The sequence below is a fragment of the Camelus ferus genome, chromosome 10 (assembly GCF_009834535.1).
Source record: "Camelus ferus isolate YT-003-E chromosome 10, BCGSAC_Cfer_1.0, whole genome shotgun sequence".
Classification (NCBI taxonomy): domain Eukaryota; kingdom Metazoa; phylum Chordata; class Mammalia; order Artiodactyla; family Camelidae; genus Camelus; species Camelus ferus.
Genome location: NC_045705.1, coordinates 26,753,224 through 26,773,344, shown reverse-complemented (window position 1 = coordinate 26,773,344; position 20,121 = coordinate 26,753,224). Strand labels below are relative to the sequence as shown.

General features: G+C 39.3%; 1 long non-coding RNA gene and 1 other non-coding gene across 2 annotated transcripts in view; both read left to right on the top strand.

Moving 5' to 3' along the window:
- The window catches only part of LOC116666353, a 55,127-nt gene that overhangs the window by 14,260 nt on the left and 20,746 nt on the right, over nt 1–20,121 (top strand). The gene's annotated exons all lie outside the window — the stretch shown is intronic.
- Nucleotides 13,071–13,142, top strand: TRNAA-GGC. Its single transcript has one exon. It is a non-coding gene; the product is annotated as a tRNA-Ala (tRNA).

Below are 20,121 nucleotides of genomic sequence, written 5' to 3'. Positions count from 1 at the left end.
AATACCACAAACGTAGTGACTTGAAACAATGCAAATTTATTATCTGACTATTCTAGAGGTCTTAAATTCCAGCTCAGTCTCACTGGGCTAAAGCAAAGCTGTCAGCAGGGCTGGCTCCCTCCGAGGCTGTGGGGGACAATGTGTTTCCTGGCCTTGGCTGGCTTCCAGAGGCCGTGTGCCTTCTTTGACTTGTGGCCCTTTGCTCCACCTTCCAAGCCAGTAGCACAGTGTTATCACATCTTCACTGACTGCTTCTGTCTTTACATCACCTCCTCTGACTCTGACTCTCCTGCCTCCCTTTTCTACGGAGGCTTGTGATTGCATTGAGGTCACCCAGGTAATCCAGGGTAATCTTCCCAGTGCAAGATCCTTAATTTAATCACACCTACAAAGTCTCTTTTGCCATGTAAGGTAACATTATAGGATCTGGGGATTTAAACATGGACATCTTTCCGGAGCCATTAGTCAGCTATAGAGAGTTGTGTGTGATCTCATCTGGAATATCTTTGCTTTTTCCTTGGTTCTTTCCCTTCAATTTATCTAAAGCACATCCATCTCCCCACTCCTGGGATTGTATTAATAATATATCCATTATCTAATAAAGACTAAGAACCATAGTTCAGATGGTTTTCATGGAAGTATTGTTTATGCTTGACAAATCTGGGTAGCCACATCAGTATCATTTAATTAGAGACTCTCTAGTTCTTGAGGTGATATGAAAGTAATTATGGAAGATGAAGACTGGCCTGTATTTTAAGTAAAAGAAGGAGAATACAAAATAGTGCCAGCCTTGTAATATTCATACATTTGAATAAGTCTAGACGAAAATACAGAAATGTGAATTTACTTTACAAGAAATTATGAGCACGTTTATTTAACTTTCTGCAGTATCGTTATCTTATTTTCAGATTCCTACTTCCTCCATGTTGAGTTCCATCAGCTTCCTAAATTCAAACATCAGTCTTCTCTAAATTCTGCTTTATAAAGTGTATGCAAAAGTCTAGCTCACTTACAGTATCACATGCAGGATTCATTCCTACCCAACTCAATTGTATGTTTTGGATTCCCAACCCACTTAGCCTATAACTGAACATTCAATAGAGGTCGATAAATTATATCGAATTCAACAAATCTTGTGGAATGTGTTCTGTGACGTGTCACCAGGTGTCCTCCTTTGCCTGGGCTAGAACAATTTATGTCTGTCTTTCTATGGGAATTACTGAGTGCCTCTTTCATTCACAAAAATATCCTGATTTGAATGGTAAGTTGCTCCGCTAAATACGTATCAAGTTGGTCTTGGTAATAATAGTAAGCCATGGTTCCTAATCTCAACAAAAGAGCACTAGAAAGTTTGAGTCAGTGTAGCAGGCAGCATAAGGGCTCCCCTACCCCCAAGGCCCACATCTTAATCCTGTGAGCCTGTGAATATGTCACGCTGCATGGCACAGAGGAATTACGGTTGCCAATGGGATTAGATTGCTAATCAATTGACCTTAAAATGAGAGATTACCCTGGATAATCTGGGTGTGCTCAGTGTAATCACAAGGGTCCTCAAATGGGAAAGAAAGTTAGAAAAGAATAAGAGTGAGAGACTATGGAAGAGACACAGAGAGATGCAACATTGCTGGCTTGAAGATGATGGAAGGGCACTGAGAGCCGAGGACCACGGGTGGCCTCCAGAAGCTGGAGGAGGCGAGGCAGCAGATTCTCCCTGGAGGAGAAACAGCTCTGCCAACCCTGTGCTTTTAGTCCAGTGACACCCATGGTGGACTTCTGACCTCTAGAACTGCAAGACAACACATTTGTCCTGTTTTAAGCCACAAAATTTGCCATCACTTGTAGAGCCTTTTGTTGGATAATAACAATAACAAATAATGACAGGATAGAACGTTCAGGTAGGAAAGCTTTAATTGCTGAATAATTAAGAACTGATAAAGGGAAAGTAAGGACTACATTTATTCCAAGTCAAGTCAATCTGCAAGAGTCCTCAGAGACATCTGATGATTTCAGAAAGAACCAGCCTAGTCCAAGGGCTGCTTTGACTCAGTACAGCCATTTCTCTGACTAGAAACGGCGCCATGTTTAGTTCACGTCCCAGGGGAGTAAGAGCTATTATAAAGGATTCTAGGCGAGCGGTGTCATACGTGCTATGTGTCTGATCAAAGCACTTACTCGGGTGTGGCTGCAGCTGGAGATAAAAACTGAAATGACTGCCCCTTGTGGGAAGAGGAGCCGCAGTGGAGGAAGCAACTTCCACTCACCGAGTAGGCTTTTCATCTTGCACCTTTCCCAGATACGCTGACAGTCTCCTCTTTGAGTGAGGGGATCTGGACTCTGATCTCCATCCTACAAGATAGGTCACCCACTTTCTCAGTGAACTCGATCAGTAGTCAAAAGAAACGAGTGCTTCAAATAAGAAAAAGAAAGAAACTGGTATTCGTAAGATCTTGTGCTGGCTCCTTTATAGACTATCTCTCAGTCAACACACACGACACCCTGAGGCATAGACTTTTATACCAGGACTCTTTCTGTTGCAAGTGGCAGTGCCATAGCGCAAACTATGTTAGGCTTATTTGGAACTGAGGGTTTCATGTAGCTGAGAATTCTAGTAGTGTTAGAGACGTTAAGAAACGTGCATTTGGGGGGCAACAGAAGCTCAGTGGTAGAGTGCGTGCTTAGCACGCACAAGGTCCTGGGTTCTATCCGCAGTTCTTCCATTAAAGAAGAAAAAAACAGTATGAATGCTTTCCTTTCTGCCTCTCTCTACCCCTTTCTCTGTATGAGGTAGCATTTTTCCGCGCACTGCAGTGTGGAATTGGCAACTCGGGCTTCTGGGCTTAACAAGCTCAAAGGATGCTGGTTGGCCTGGCTTGGGTCATGTGAGCATCCGTGGACCCATCTTTGTGACTAAGGACATGGATACTAAGATTGGTCAAATCTACATTACCTGAGCAATCCTATAACAAAGGCCAAGAGGAAGGCTGGAATGGACAGGCCCATGGAGAGCATGTTAAGTGGGGGAGGAGCAGTTTCCCGAAGAAAACAATGCTCTGCTAAACAGAAGAGAGAGGAGGACTGCTGAACGAGCCGATGTGCAGAAATGGTAATTAGAGTATAATTTCCCCATGTAGAAATGAGTAAATGACGTATGCAAGAGGTTTAATTGTGCTTTTAATGATCACACAGCTAATACACACGTGACAGGTGGGAATACGAGCCCAGTTCAATCTGATGCTAAAGCCTGTCCTCCTCCCGCTGTGGGCCCTGGGCCACTGCAGTGCTCACAGACCCTGGAAAGGAATAGCTTTTCTTCAACATTAGAATTGATACATTTAATTTATAACAGAACTAAAAATTGCACTATCAAGTTGTAGAAATGATTATTTGGGGACTATAAAATGTCTGTTTCCCTGGAAATTGTTTAGCAAGGAGCATGGCTTTCATTGTCTTTTAAAATATTTTAAAAGGGACATCACAATCTTTTAAGGCCATTAGAGGAGTCTTTTAGTGGTTTAAAATGGTTTTTCACATGGTTTAAAATTTTTTTTTTCTCACCTTGGTAGCTCGTCATCAAACAAATACTGTAAGTGTTCAAATAGGGCAAGAAAAACCTTTCATTCCTACACAGTGCTAACAGGATTTCAAATTGGTCCACCTTTTTGGCATGGAGAAATTTAGCCAGAGGACTCAAAATTCAAAGAAAAAAAAATTTATAATCAGACTAGCACATAGTTTTGTTTCACGGATTCTTCAATGTGTTAGAGATAGTAGGATGCATAGAAAACGTTCCAAACATTAAGTTATAGAGGACTGGCTCAATAAATTATGACAATGATAGTACCTAATATTTGTTGAACTCAAGCAATGTGCTAAATATCATGCATACTATTCAAGGCACTTTTTAAATCTCATTTCATTCTTGCAATCAGCAACCTACAAATTAGATATTATCATCATCTCCATTGTCTTCCTGCTGAGCAAAGCAAACAAACAAACAAAACCTATGATTTGGAGAGAGTAAGCTGAATGTCAAGAATACTTAATCTCCTAATTAGCAGAGCCTGGACTCATATCCAGGTTTATCTGACTCTCAAACTCATGCGCTTAACCACTGTGCAATGTTCTTATGTATCTATTCAATGGAAGAATATTCTGTGATATCAAAAAAAGAAAGAATATAGATCCATGTAAACATCAAAAAGTATTTGTGAAAATTATGAGGTTAAGAAATGCAGGTGCTAACTAAGAGTGCATATTAGAACCCTTGTTTTATTTTTTAATTAATGTTTACTGATATAAATTTGTATACACGAATTCATTAGGCATTATTATTTTTATGTAATGAATACAGGCCATTTTTACATTCCTGATTTGATTTTTCTGTAGTGAAGGAATTATTTACCATAAGCATGAATTTTTTTTTTTTTTTTTAATTGTAAGAGTGAATCAGTGATTTCCATTTTGGAAAAGAAAGGACAAAAGTGTCTTGTCCATCGTTTCTCAACTCACTCTGTCTACCTTGATGATTCATTTTATCAGATACTCTAGTCATTGGGATTTAGAGGCTTTGCTCTTTGTACGCAAAACTTCCCAACAGGAAGGATTTGATACGTAGAGTAGGCACCTAGTTAACAGGGTAACAAAATGGAATTCCTATAGTGGGGGACTCCAGCTTATAACTGAATCTTAATGCTGGGGAAACATCAGCAAGAGCTAAAAATAATTCTTCAAAAATGAGCTAATCAAATATTTTTCAATCTCCAGAAAGACTCAGGATTCATTCGACTCTGGCAAATTATTAGCCTTTCTGCGTAATCCCCTGCTGAATTCATATCTTGCTAATCCTGCGCTGTTCCATGAATGATTGCAAAGCTCTGACTCACTAATGCTCCAATATAAAAAACGATTATTATGATTATTTCTTTGAACAAGAGTACTTTTGAAAAATTGCAAAATATCCCTCTGTATTTTAAAAATGGAGGAAAAACTGTAAAATGAAAATTATTCAAAAATTATAAAACAGTTTTAATTGGATCATTTATTAAATTCTGAGACAAGTTTGAAGAAGCTTCTGTCTTTTCTGTTTCTGAAATTATAAAGGGAAGTTCTGAGTTGTTTCTGGCCTCCTTCTTCTAACTCTTAGGAAGACCAAACACATCCAAAGTCGACACCTTCCACGGACAGACAACTAATGGATAGGAAACATGTTTTTTTCATGATATAAGAAAGCTTTCAAACAAGATGTCCAAATGAAGTATGGGTCTTGGATTTTACAGTGACATTCCACAACAGTCATCCTCTCTGACTTCAGTCCATTTTTCTCCCTCCTGATATTGCAAGTCCGCAGGGATTCTTGCCCCAAATCTTTGAATAACAAAGTAGCTTTTAAAATGCTCTTGAAGTTTTTGGCCTAGTTGTTAAATCTGCTGCCATCATTTGGTGACAAGTGAAGAGAAGAGCAAGGGCATTCATAGCTCTCAAAGCTCAGCTCCTAATTATATTCCTAAAGGGACTGAAAACCCCCCTCTGCTTTTTCTTTAACATCCATGCAGTTCCCAATACCAGTGTACATAATACAAGCCTTTTCTTTTACAAAAATATAAGTGCTTCACCCCTAAGCAACAGAATGAATCATATTTTACTTTGAGATGCGTGGTCAACTTTGGGATATGTTGATGTAAGAAAAGGAACGTACAATAGACTGAGCTGACAACTTCTGATAAGATGGAAGTTAGGACAGAGGGTAGGGTCAATAGATGACAGCTTTCAAACCTGAAGGGTCTGCAACCACTCCCTCTGCTTTGTGATTTCCTGTCCACCAAAGTTCCTCTCAACTCTTGACTTTCCTACCATAGACATTTCTTTGCTATCTAGACATTTCCTGACCTCATATATGCAGCACTGGGAAAATAGTTCCATTGCATCGAGGTGCTTGTAATAGAGCAAGAGCATAATCAAATCACTGAAAATCGACTCTGAAAGGAACTTTGGTGCTTACCCCCTATTTTAGAGATGTCAAAACCTGTAAATGTAACTATCTCTCCCAATCTTTGATAAATTCAGGACTAAAACCAGTATCTCCTGATCTTCAGCCTTACCACCCTCTTTTCGTTTCCTCCTTGTCCAGCTGATACACAACATGCTAATAGTCATTATAATGAAACATGTTATAATCAGCTTATCAACTTGGAAATCCTAACTGTGTACAACTGGCACACTGATCACTTTATTATATCTGCAAATGTACATACAATGTACACTTCTTAAATGACCAGACAAAAAGGAGAAATCTCCCATGTTTTCATATCTCAACTCCTGAATATGGCATTGATATTGCACACTTATTCCAGAATTTTCCAGCATGTAGAAGGAAGGAGTTTTCCTTGTGTATGTGGTGGAAACCAGAATGTGAAAAGAAAGCAAGTGAGGGGAGGCAGGGATCTACGTGGGCATTTTAGACTAGACGAAAGGAGAGATGTCCAAGACCGTGAACTCTGGGGACATTTCGTTGGTTCATAAGGTCACTTTTCACTGAGCTATTTCCACTCTCAGCCCCACTTGGATTAGAATCACAAGTTATCATCATTAGGAATAATAAGCTCTTTGATCTTGTATCATCATATACCATGAAAATAGATAAAGAAGAAAATTTTATGAATGGACAATCCAAGGGAGAAATAAAACTTTATTTCTAGAATATAAGTTCTTTACTGTTATCAGTTGCAATACAAAAACCTATGAAACAAAGATCTTAAAATATTTATGAATCAAATGGACCTACCAACAGATAAGCATTTCATCTGGCCATTTTAATAGTCAGTGGAAAATATACTATGAAAAGTTTGATTCATCCAGCAAAATGATAGCCCCGGGGGAGGACTATGAATAAGTCCACTGTCTTTAAACCTGCTAACCTTTCTATACATAAAAGATTGCAGAGTGTACGTTTCTATGATACCCATGTAATTCTACATGTCAGAGGCTCTCTTTTTTCTCTTACTAGTCTTAATAGAAATTTTGAAATCAAGAAATCTAGAATAAATTATGGATTACTGACATGTGTGTCTGTAAGGAAAGAAACCTCTTTTTGAAAAGCCCTTCATAAATAAATTCAGTATTAGTTAGATCATAATGGAATGTTTAATAAACCATTATACATTTAACTGATGATTTCACAGACATTAAAAATCGTATTTTTGAAGTATTTTAAAGAACATAAGCAAAAGCAACATACAAAAACTATCCGATTATAATTTTATTAATGATAAACAAATATTTATATTTTTTAGAAAGAGAACTTTTATAAAAACTCCAAAACAGTAATGTTATGGTTGTTTGTATGATTATGAATAAGTTTCACTTTTTCTTTCTTTCTATATATATATACATATATATAAATTATTTTTTTTTTCTGCAGTAAAAACACTTTACTGTTAAGGGGAAAAAAATGAATGCCATTTTTAAAAAGGTCCTATAGAGAAATTTTTTTCTTTTTCTTTATCTAATGCATTGCTAAAAGCATTTCCATATCAGTTCCATCCACTCTAGCTTGCAAAATAGGGAGGAAAATGCCTCTGTAATAAATGAAGACAGCAAACAACGAAATGTGGCCAAATCCATAAATCCCTTTGCTTAGCAAAGCAATTTTTGCGGCTGCAACAGTTGGAATCAATTACTGTAGACTTTCATATTGTAATGTCGGCAGAGTCTCAACTCCAGGAGCTGGACCTTGGGAAGAAGTCACTTGCACTGGGCAGAGGGGCTCAGAAGAAAAGACCAGTTTGATCAGAAATGACTTCATTTCACGAATCATTGTGCTCTTCACCCTGTGCTTGAAGATAAGCAGTTCAGGTGGGGTCATGATTTAGCGGTCTCTTAAGACGCTGCCATCAACGTCTAATTAGCGTGGCTCTCAAAAGCCTCAGCTCAGCTCGTTCTTTCCTCACTGGGCTTACAGGAAAGGAAGGTGTGCTTTTCTCTCCTGTCAGCATTATGTTAGTTACTCCAGTCCTGTGCTATATACCCTGTTACAAAAGGGAGTTTATTTTTGGCTCAGAAAACTCAATGAGTAGGAATTTGGCCAAGATAATATTTCTGAGTCAACAATAGAACAACCTTCTAATGCTCAGGATCCACCGACAGACCATCTCTGATGTTTTACTTTTGCAAAACTTTATTTGCATTGCTTTTGCAGAGCAGTGTACACAGCTTGTCATCGAGGTCTTAAAATTCTTTCATTGCAGGAGTCATCAGGTTATTTGAATTCTGAGAAATGTTGCTTCTAGTAATAAGTGCCTTTCTTTGGACCTGGGGAAACAATTAGGCATATAACGCCTACAAAGAACTGCTCATAATGAGCCAACCCAGGTAAGTGACTAAGACAGCAGTGTAGAGGTCCTTTCTAACCTACAGACGCTTACACCTCATGGCCCACTAGAAGCCTCCACCTGAATGCCTCATACGCCAAGTCAAATTAACATGCTAAACACTGAAGTTTCTTTTTTCTCATTTTATTGTGGTAAGAACACTTAACATGAGATCTGCCCTCTTAACAAATTTTTAAGCACACAATACAGTAGTGTTAATTGTAGGCACGGCGCTGTACAGCAGATTTCTGAAACTTTCTCATCTTGCATAACTGAAACTTTATGCCCATTGGTTAGCAACTGCCCATTGAACTCTCGATCCCCTATTCTGGTGTTTTACCTATTTCAGTGAAGGTTCTTTATTATCACTTAAGCAAGTGACTTGAAATTCCTGACAACTTCCCTTTTGTAAGCACCTACATCTGATTTATCAGCAAGACATTCTGATTCTACCGCTAAGATAGGTGTAATGGCTGGCCCCTTTCCTCCAACTCCGTCTTCTTGGTTCATGTCACCATGGTAGCCTCTTTAACTATATTGTTGGACATGCATTCTTCCTCCATTCTGATCATTCCCCATACAGCAGCCAAAGGGCTTCCTATAAATCATGGTACAGCTTCAACCGTTGGCCACAACCATCAATGTCTCCTCATTGCATGTAGATTAAGACCCAGATTCTTTACTGTATGGCCCATTGTGTCTTGATCTTTACCTGCTTCCCCCATTTAAAACTCTTCCATTGCCACACTCCAGTCATCTTCAAACACAGCAGTGTTTTTTCCAGCATTAAGGCTCTTCTCTATGTGAGTCTGTGCCACTAAGGTTTTCCTGGCTTAGCATTTTCCTGCCCTTGAAATCACAGCCAAAACATCACTTTCTAGACACAGCCTCCACTGAGTAAGTGAATACTTCTCCAAGGGCAAACTTGGCATGGAGCTGTGGAGGAGCTCCCTTATAGACTTGCACAGACTTGAAACCTCTCTTGAGTTCCTGCCTTAGCTAACCCGGTTTCCAGCACTCCCACACCAGTGGTATGGCTTGGACAAGTTCTTGGACTAATTACCCTACCAGGATAGTTTAAATGTGACTCCTCTTGGTGTTAGTAGTAATTTATGACTCTTATTGTGCCATAAATCAAACTCGGGGCTCAAAAAAAGTATAAACTTTGGATACAAGGCATGGGTTATTTTTATAGGGTCCTTATTTTTTCAAAAGTGGGGCAGAGTGTTGTCTTAATGGCTCAGCTATGCCACATTGAAGCATAGGAATAAATCTAGACTGTGCTTTAGCACCTGCTGAAAGCCAGGCCTCGACGCTATCTAACATGTGATGCACTGTCATAAGTCACCCTCACGGAAGACGCTGCTTGGAGTAACACAACATGCAGGGGCTCACGCAGGCAGTGCCTGTAGACACGGACATATTTCCATAGTGTGTTTCCCTCATGTATTATTTCACCTCCTACTCTACTTACATATTTATAGAAGCCTCTGGTGATTCTTAATGATGTTGTTCAGTTTAGTTTCTTAATAATTTCCTTGGTTTTATGCTAACGTTCCTGCTGTTGATTGTTCTCTTATTTTAATTATGCCTCATTCTAAGCAGCACTTCTGGGAGTGGGCTGAAGTTTTCACTGCAGTGTATTACAAATGAGAATGATTTTTAAAATCCCACGAAGTGTAAAATGCCAACCATTTGCACTTTGGCAGGGGTAGGTGGGTAGGGCCTTATCAATACCAGGAAAGTTACATTTCTTGGCTGTAGGGATTGATGGTCAACTCTAGTAAGTTAGCTAATAAAAATGATGGCTGCTAACATGTGTTGGACATGAACTGCAGGCAGAGACTTGGTTAGGTCCTTTACGTTCATTCTTTCATTAAATCCTCATCACAACCCTCTGAGGCCTAAGTTATTAATGTGCCCATTGGACACACATGGAAACAGAAGCCTAGAGAATCTCATTCTTGTGTCCAAAGACATGCATAGCCAAGTAGTGGTGAGAAAGGAGGCCTCTTCTGACTCCACAGCCCATGCTTTTAACCACTCTGCTCTGCTTTCTTTCAAGTTAAGGGAAATATTAATCCGTCATAAATGTTGGAAGAGAAAAACACACCTACCACTCCAATCTTTTTCTTGCTTATAAGCACCAGGGATTTTTTTTTAAATCATTTTGTTGTTTAGGGATTAAACATTTAAGAAGAGATAGTTGCAGTGTTCAAGGCTAAAGAGAAATCAAATCATTCTTACCCAAACTTGGATAAAATATTATGTTCAAAAGAACATAACTTTGGAATCATGGAGTCCTGATTTTGAATGCTGTATTCCTATATACAGGACACCAGGCATCTACTTAAAGTCTCTGAATTTCAACTCCTATCTCTGTAGGTGGAATTAATAACAATAGTTAGATAAATAGATGATAGATGGATGGATAGATAGAGATTGTAAGCACCAGATGCAGTAATACATAGACAGTGCCTCACACAGTGTCTGTCATATATTTGCCTCATCATTATTATTCTCCCCCGTACTCTATTTCTGTTTCTATCCATAGAACTATAAGCAAATAATTCCTTATTTTTTCTCTTTTAGACATCACCTAAGACCAATAAGTGTCCTTGGGGCTGACTACCAATCACTTCATTGGCCCCAACAATCAACTTCAACTGTTGGTCTCCTTACTATCCCTTTAATATATCAGGCACACTCCCTACCTGGGGTCTCTGCCTTGGTTATTCTTTCTGCCTGGAATGATCTTCCCTAGACATCCACTTACCTTCCTCTTTCATCTTCAAGTCTTTGCTCAAACATCACCTTCTCAGTGGAGGCTTTTCTGATCATCCTGTTTAAAGTTGCGCATGCATACCCCTCATTCTACCTGAGTGCCTCCTGGGCTGGATTCCCCTTAATATATTTATGTGTAGTTTCGTGTTTTGTTTATTTTATGTCTTTCCCATGCACTGGCACAGAAGCCCCATGAGCACAAGAATATCTATCTGTTTTGTTCATTGGTTTATTCCTGGGATCTAGGACAGTATCTGGTACTGGTATAGTAGATGCTTAGTAAATATTTGTTGAATCAATGAAAAAATAAATGAGTGATTCCCAAATGAATTCTTTCAATAGAAAAATCAAAGAAAGTAAAGACAGCTATAGAATGTGTTGAACTGAACACTTCAAGGGACCAGATGAAAGGCTGAATTGTGACTACAAGCAGAGGTATGTTATTAGGATAGTTTAGTATTTTGGATGGCAATAGGAAGGCAGCAAGGTAGGATTTTTTTTTTTAAATTGTAACCATGATGGATAAAATAAAATGAATTTCAAAGGAAAAAGAATTGGACATCCAGTGATGCATCTATTCTTTGAAAGCCCATAGAATTTTCTGTGAATCCACTTAAAATTACTACTGTAATGACTTATGCCATTTTTTCCCATTTCTATTTGTGTCATGTACAGTGTCTAGTGGAGATTAAAGAACTTGAGCTCACAATGCAAGTGAAATTTAATTATACTAGATCCAAATCTGGGTGCCTCCACTTTTTTGCCTCTTAAAATTTGGACAAGTTGGCGAAGTCTACAGGTTCCTCTTCTGTAAACAGGGATAATAGCAATCACTACCTCATAGGGTCGTTGGGAGGGATTGAAGTAGTTAACATGTGTAAGGGGTTTAGAACAGGCATCTGACTCATAATATGTGCTCAACAGTTCAGATATTACAAATTATATCTTTGTTTCCTCCAGTAGACTATAAGCGCCAGGAAAACAAGGACTGTAACTATTTCTTGCTCATTATTGTATCCCTAGAAGAAGATTTTATATATATTCATTCATTTTATAGATATGTACCTATATATGTATATAATGTCTATAGTGAATGAATATATATATAACAATATACATTTATATATACACATATATATAAAATGAATAAATATGTGAGATACTATGATAGGAGGTAAGCAGAGATACAAAAAGACTAAGGAATATCAGTACTCAAGGAACTTACAATATGATAAAGAAGAGATATGAGAAGGTAGGGCAGATGGTTTGAGGGTTATTTAAAAATGATGTCCTAACCAGCAGTGATGAGATAGCTATAAATCTTCAAAAATCATCTAAGGATGACCTCTCACATCTATTTACTTATAATTTAGCATTGTGGGTGTAGTGGTTTTAAAACATGTACACAAAGTCTTTGATACTTCCCACTTCCAGAAACAGAGCCTAATTCCCCTCTCCTGGATCTAGTGACTTACTCTTGGTGGATAAAGTGGAAGTGAGAGTGCACACCTACCGAGACCAGGTCATAAAAGGCACTGGGGCAAAAAAAATTATTGTTCTTAACTGAATCTTTAAAAAATTACCATGTATTTATGCTTCGTTTCTCCTCCTAAGTTGTAAATTGCCTTAAAGGGCTCAGCCTTGCCCAGTTCTTTTGTCCCAGCATCTAGCATAGGACCTGACAAATAGTGGGCACTTAGAGTGTATTTGATTGGTTACCATCTCCATGTTCTTATGAAGCTCCTCTTGATTAGAAAAGTAATTTCATGAATTGAAATGGTGATTTGGGGGTCATTTTACTAGGTTAAAAATAGAAACTTGAAAAGAAATGCCAGAGAACACGGAGTGGGATTCAGAAATCTCCATCTCAATGACTGATCATGTTGTGACTAATTCGACAGAAAAGGAATCACCTAGGAGGAGGGGATAGCTCAGTGGTAGAGTGCTTGCCTGGCATGCATAAGGTCCTGGGTTCAATCCCCAGTACCTTCATCAACATGAACAAACAACAAACCTAACCCCTTCCCCCCCAACCCCCGCAAAAAAAAAAAAAAAAAAATAAAGGAATTACCCAGCTGATCTGCAGAGTGGGGTGATCCAGAGCATAAGAGCTGAATCTCGGTTTCTTCTCCTGATCTGTATGGATGACGTCAAGTACTATTATTTTTTGTGTTTACCTTTCTCTTCAGCCTCTAGTTCCTCCATTCAAGAGCGTGTATTGACCTAAATGTCCCTCTAGACATCTCTTGTGGTAGTGTTTTCTACCCACTGAAGACCCCTTTAGCACAAAGAGCGGGCCTTAAATATATGCTCTGTAGGGAAGAAAGACATAGAGATTGGCGTATTCATATCTGAAACAGTGTAACTGGGAAGATGACATTTAATATGCTTCCAAAGCTACAGCCAGTGTCTGGAACATCCCAAGATGAGACGAAAAAGAAAGAGATGACTAGACATGGAGAGGAATTTGGAAAAAAAGAAAAAATTACTGCCCAGAGGTTTGTATTCACGCAAAGCTTAAATCCTCTGGTCATTCACATCACAGAGGGATCCGAATAAACATAAGCATACTATCGGGGTATTTGCATTTTTATATAAACATGAGCATACTATCGGGGTATTTGCATTTTTATATGAACAATTTTTTAATGATGTCAGAGAAATGTTAACTAATTTCATTTTTAATTAGTTTCAGGGTGTAGGAGAATTAAAAGTGATTATATTTAGAACTTATTTAATTAAAATGGATAAACTGTATTTCAAGTGCACAATATAGATAATCTCACTAAGTTCTACTCCTGGCTATACTACTGATTTAATTAATAGGAAGCGTTGCAGCATACTAATGAGGAGAAGGTAGAAACCGCTGCCTTCTCCCTCTGTTGTGATTGCAAGCCATTCTGGGTTCTGGATACGTGGACAGTTGATACTGAAGGCAGGAAGTGTTTATTATTCAGTGCAGTATGCTGCAGTGACATTTCTTATCATTTCAGCATAACTGTGCCAGAGGGTCTGTAAATAGTATTTGCCAAAGGCAATTTCACACATTCATAATATTCTTTGATGTCTGGACTGGACCCAACTGACAGAGCCCCCGAGGCTATCTTTCTGCTTCTCCTGCAGGCGATAAACCAGTAGTGGGGCTTTACAGAAAAACAAAACAAGCTCAAGGAATTTCATTTAGTAATTTCTGAATTAGATTCACCTTAAGGAAGCCAATGCTTAGCAGATAGTGGCCTATTTAATAGGTAGTTACTGAGTGAGTGGGAGGGCAACTCACATCAAGGTTGTGGAGAATAATCACCATTAGGAACTTTACCATTGAGAAACTGTTCTGGGCAGATGTGACTTTGTTACTTCTGCTTACAAGAGAGGAGATGGGAAAATGAAACTCTCACTCTTGGGATTATGAATAATATTTAATAAAGAATTAATATTTATTGAGCTCTGTCTATTCACTGGTTAAACAAAATTTTGTTCATTTAGTCACCCAATTATGGCAACAGACCTATGATGTAGATGAGAAAACTTAGTTACAGATAGATTAACCAAGAGCACACAGCTAGTAAGTGGTAGATCATTCAAAATATAAAACCCTGCATATATATCTTATTATTTACCAACATACTGTGTGTTCTGGTCCCAAGTTACCCTGTCTAACCTCTCTGACCCGTAAAATTACCCTGTACATTTTTTTCCTAAAATACACAATTTTTGAAGTTTTTTTTTGTATTTGTGATTTTTATTTGTTTTTATATTCATATTTATTACTTGTCTCTGCCCAGTAGAATATAAATTTCAAGACAACATGAATTTGTTTTATTTTTTGCTTTCTCCATAACATCAGGAATACTCCCTGAAGATGATTAGGCAGTCAGTAAATATTTATTAAACCCATTAATTAATGACATGAAAGTCTCACAAAGTATTCTTGGAGGCAAGATGAGTGCCATATCTTGTTCTTAAGATAAAAGAGTGACAGAGACACAAAATTTAATTCCCCAAATAGTGTCAAAATCTGAAAACTACATTGTGCTCCAAATGAGGGCCAACATTTTTGTTTTCTTACTTTCTGAGCACTCTTGGGAGAAAAACTACCTTGCATATAGGTTTTCGAACATCCAGACAATGTGGCTGGTGGTTAGGAAAAAAAAAAAAAAAAGACACTTTAGTGGCAGTTGTGGGTTTGAGTCCCAGCCCCATTACTTCTTTGTTCTCTAACTTTGGAGAAGTTACATTCCTTTACATCCTTGAGTCCTAGCTTCTTTTTCTGCGGCATGAAATTTCAGAAATTCCACCTTTCCCATCTTGCCAACTCATCCAAGAAGACAGTGACTTTCAGTCTTGCTGCAGAAAAACAGATGTGGGGCGTGCGGAGGGCGGTGTCCCAGGCTTCGGTTGAGCCCCTGGGACATGCCCCGCCAAGTGTGGGTCCTTGGCTTTGCACAGGAAAGAATTCACGAGCGAGCCACAGTTGAGTAAAGGTAGATTTATTCGGAGAGGTGCATTGAAAGGCAAGAGAAAGGCCATGAGGTGTGGAGGTTGGGTGCTCAGATTAAAAGTAGGTACACACTCCATAGACAGAGTGTGGGCCATCTCCGAAAAGGGAGCGAGGGGCAGCCTTGAGTCGCAGTGTTGCTAGTTTTTAATGGGCTTGGCGGCTTCATATGCTAATAAGTGGAAGGACCCGTCTAAGTAGCCTGGGGAAGGGGCTGGGATTCCCAGGAAGTTGGCCATTTCCCACTCTGGTCTTTTGTGGCTAAAGGCCTTGGGACTGCCATGGTGCCTGTGGGCATGTTATTCACCATGTTCATATATTACAATGGGCTATAATGAAGCTCAAGATCTACTAGAAGTTAAATCTCTCATCATCCTGAGCCTCGAGGCCTACTGGGGGTTGAATCTTTCACCATTTTGATGTTAACTGCTGTGGCGTTCCTTGAATGGCTGTGCCCTGCCCCCTTCCTGTCTCAGTCTCATCATCTACAGTTTGTCTCTCCCTCCACCAGGTTAATTTTTTTTAAAGCCCCACTTTCATCATATGACATCCACTACTGAGTTACATACTATGTTTTGAATAAATGTATTTTGAATTTTATTTTATGTTGCATTTTATATTGAATAATAACCAGTCTCTTCAACCTGGCATTCAAGTCCTTCTGTCACCTGATACCCCTTTTATCTATTCAAATTTATCTCCCTCTGCTGCAAGACAGCAGAAGTAATAGTACAGCAATAGCAAGCAAAAATAATAGTAAGCAATCTTTACTATTTCTCTTACGTTTTTATGTTTTTTTTGCTTTGTTTGTTAAGTTTTTGTTTCACTTTGTTTATTTGTTGGATCATCTGCAAAGACAGTTTGGCTCTGCTTTTAAAAATATATATTATTCTTATAAATGTATAATGTAGATGGTGATCAGCATTGTCTTTAAAAATGGTAACTACGGTTACATGGGAGGAAGAAGATTAAAACAAGAATTTCAGATGAATCGCACAGTTGCAATGAATGAAGTGGGGGCACATCACTAGGCCTTTTCTTATTCCAAAAACCCATCTCCAGCCTCTAAGGAGAGCAGATCCTGTCATTTATTTTTATCCAAGAAAAAGTAGTGAACATATCAGAATTGACTAAGGATGCTGTATTATGTGCTTTTATAGCCTCAACCCTGAACACTCAGAATGTCCTGAAATAGGGAGAGTACGTCAACACTGTTACCTGAGACCTGAATACCTGGAGTTTGAAAATCTCTGGCAGCAAACATCATTACACATGTGCCCCCTCAGTGAAGTCAGCTGTGCCCAGTCTCTTGAGCAGCACCAAGGAGCTGGCTCAGCTCTGCCAATACGAGCATCTGCCGGTGATGCCACCCTTTAGTTTTGTAAACATTCAAAGATACCCACTCAAATTGTTGAGTTCTTTAGCAAACATCTCTGTAAAGACGGACACCTTGGGTCGTGAGAACAAGCATTGCAACCCCTTGAAAATAACAGCAGGGGGGGTTTTCTTCAAGTCTCCCTCCCCAGTGAACATTAAGCCTCCTCTTCTTGAAAAGGAGGAACAAATCAAGCACAGAATTCTCATTTCTCAGCTTCACATTAGTGGCAGCGGCAGGTTGGAAAGTGTCTTTGGGGGCAGCTTGATGCTTGTTTCTCTTTCTGAGAAAAACTACATTAGACCAAAAAATGCCCCTGAGATTTAATTATCTTTGTATATTATTTTTCTCTACAAAGACACTTACTTCTTTTATTGTGTTCCTCTGTTAAAAAAAAAAATCTTTAGTAGATGTATTTTTTTTTCTAACGGTAAAGGCAGTATAACTTCAAAGATGGAATGCTCTGCCTTTCTTGTCTTTGACAAAAGGGGCTGAGTGCTTTGAATACTTTCAAGGTGACATAAATGTTTGGGGTCAAGATGGGGATGGAAAAGGTCTGAAATATGGAAATTGGGGTATCACCCCTTCAGATGTCTCATACTTTTTGCCTTTGTCTTTAGATCTATTTTGATTGCTGGTAACACAAGATGTATGCATTTAGGTTATTCAAAGGAGAGCTCTTTTTTTTTCTTTTCTTTTTTTTTTATAGAAGTCGTTTTCACAGGCCGAGTGAATATGGATGTAAATGGGCTTTAGGAATCAACTGAAGCCAAAGACTGTAAAATGAGAGGGAACCAAGGAAATTCTCTTTTTGGTTTTTCATCTCTGCTTCTCTTTGTGCATCTGTTGTTATTATTTTAGTTCTTTCCCCTTCCAGGTTCTCCAGTGCACCTGGTGGCATATGGCCACCATCAAATGTTGCTAAGTTTATGATGTCACCACTCAGCCAGACGGAGATGCTCATGTTCCCTCAACTTTAAATTTCCAGAGAAGACTTTTGATTAGTCTAGTCTGGAATGTCCATTGTCTATTGTCTGCAAATTGTATCCAGGAGTCAGACTCCAGCCAGGAAACTCATGGCTGTTTTTAATCACGTGGATAAGGAGAAGGGGAAAGGCAAAGAAAAATAATCAGGATAGTAACCTGAAAACTAGGGGTTGAGAAAGAAGGAAGACAGAGACAAAACAGTAAGTATTATTACAATAATATTACTAGTCATTGTGGTTGGCAACTATTTACCTGAAAATTAGAAAGGGGCTAGAGGGAATATTTTAGGCATAAGGCTAAATGGTTCTATTTTGTATTTTGAGCAATGTATTAGTCTATCAGAGGAAGCCTCTGAATACTAATTCAGTTGGTAATTAATGCATTCCACAGTCCTTCCTGTTCATTCGTTCATTCATCCATGTATTCACAATGAAAGTCCTTTTGTTTGTTTATTGAAGGGATCCAGGGTTAGAGCCAGATATAGGAGTATTTAGGGAGAGATGCCTCCAGAATAAATCTCAAGGATAGCGGATGGGTTGGACAGGGTATGGTAACTACTAACCACACACACACATACACACACACACACAATTACAATGGTTCAACACAAAAATTCTATCTGAGATGGGCAGGAGTCCTGTTTAGAATTTAGAGAGTCAGGCTCTTTCTAGCTAATGACTCTGCCACTCCTTAGGCCCCCAGAATGTTCTGCTGGCCCCTCTGCGTCCAGCCAGCTGATGAGTGCAGAGAGAATGGGAAGATCTCCTGGGAAGTTTTAAGGACCAGGCCTAGAAATGGCCTCCTTCTCCCCCTCCCACATTACATTCCTCTCAGAATGCCCTGGTACAGCGGCATCTGAGTCCCAGGAGGCCAGGGAGGGGATCTGCCCACGTGCTCAGGAGGATGAAAGACTAGTGTTGCGGCATGCGCCCTGGGCCGGGCATTTTAGATGGATACTCTCGGTATTTCTTCCAGGTGCACCGCTCCCTGTGAAAAATGAATCTGCAAGGCCGAGGTCCAAGGGTGCCTGGGGTGCTGGAATTCTCTGGAAAAAAAAAAAAGTCCTTGTCATTATTTCCAGGGGCAGCTTGGTGCGAATCCCTGGGTTCATCTTCCCAAAGGCCGACGGTGCCCCCTTGTGCACATCCTTACGTCTTGGGGGAGCCGAGTGCTGGCCATTCGTGAAACATTCAGATGAAACTTGCATGATGGGACCAGGTGTGCGTGACACCCCTCATGGAGTCCAGGTTGGCTGTGGGCATAGGCCCCACCTGACAAGTCGGGGGAGGCCACGGTAGAGGGATGGGGGCCTGGGCACAGGTCTTCTCATGCGGCCATGTTCCAGCATGGAGCTCTGAGGAGTCCAAGAACTCTAAATGCAAATCTGGCTTGTCACATTGTTATGGATGTATTTGATAATGTAGGAAGCTAGGATATATTTTGTTTAGCAGGTTTTCAGCTTAGTTTATTACCCTTAAACATTGAGATGTGTTGTATGTGGGTCTCCACCCGCACTCTTGCCCAGGGTCCTGAAAATATTAGGGATGCTCCTCGTGTGAGCTCTTGCAGTCTCTGACACAAAGCACGACCAGGGTCATTTTATGCTCTGCCTTGCATGCTTCTAAAAGGAAAGGAAATTTTAAAATAGCTCACTTCTATTAGACAACAATCAAAATTTAATTGCTGCATTTCACCAAGTATATTCAATGGACCATTTCTGCTTCTATTACCCTAAGCACTAATAAACTCTAAAAAGCAGCTAATAAACATTCTGGTTCCGTTTAATAATAGCTACATTTAAAAAAAACAAAACAAACTCTTATATGTGCCGGATACTATGCTAAAAAATTACATGCATTATCTCACTGAATTCTAACAACTGCATTAATTGAGTAGTATTCCTGTTTGACAAATCAGGAAACATAAGCTGAGGCAGGAAATAGCAGGTTTAGAACTCAGATCCAAGTTTACCAAAATTTTTCAGTCTTTCCAGTAATGGCACAGCACTGTCTTAGACTGGAATGGCTCTCAGATATCAGAAAATCCAGTGCCTTTTTCTCCTTTTTGATTCCTGTATGATCTCTTTCACAGTCCAGCCAGCTAGTTGATCT